Source organism: Etheostoma spectabile, chromosome 22 (genome assembly GCF_008692095.1).
Source record: "Etheostoma spectabile isolate EspeVRDwgs_2016 chromosome 22, UIUC_Espe_1.0, whole genome shotgun sequence".
NCBI classification, from domain to species: Eukaryota; Metazoa; Chordata; class Actinopteri; order Perciformes; family Percidae; genus Etheostoma; species Etheostoma spectabile.
Window position 1 is genome coordinate 7,904,845 of NC_045754.1, and position 686 is coordinate 7,905,530.

Sequence of the window (686 nt, forward strand, 5' to 3'; positions counted from 1 at the left end):
AAAGGTGTCACTATAACATGGAAAGAGTACAAGAATATTTTACTCAAGCACAAGTCAAAATATTGTGTGCTTAAAGAGAGACACTTCAGTTTTTACACAGCTTGTGATAACACTCCTCTATACCCCTCTGGACAGTTAGCGTCTACTGTTGTAGCCTCCTCACCTGTCTGGATGGCATTCTGTGAGCTTTGATCCCCACAAAGTCCTCCACCATCTGCTTCAGGTTCAACTTCTCTCCTTGTGCATTCTCAAAGCAAAATATTAACCAATCCACTCAGCCTTTCTGTTCCACTGCACTCCTCAAGGATTTCACAAACAGCAGAGAGTCCTCACCTCACTGAAGGTAAAATGTCTTCAGCGTAGTGTTAATTTTGTCATCTAGTTTTTTATTTAACATTTAGTCTTGTGCCAAATGTTCTTGTTAGTTTTAGTCACATTTAGTCATTCACGTATGTTTTAGTCAAAAGAGGTCAAAACACTTAAGTCTCTTTTTAAATAAATTATTGATATCTGGTAACCACTTCAGTCAAATCTCAAATGTTGGTTAAAGGCCATAATTACCTGACAAAATACACTTGTTGAATGATTTTTGTTAAAGGCAACGCGTCTGGTTTTATATTGAGCCTCTTCCTTCATGCTAATACAATCTTAGACAGACACATGTTAGATAAGCGCCAGGGCTCCTG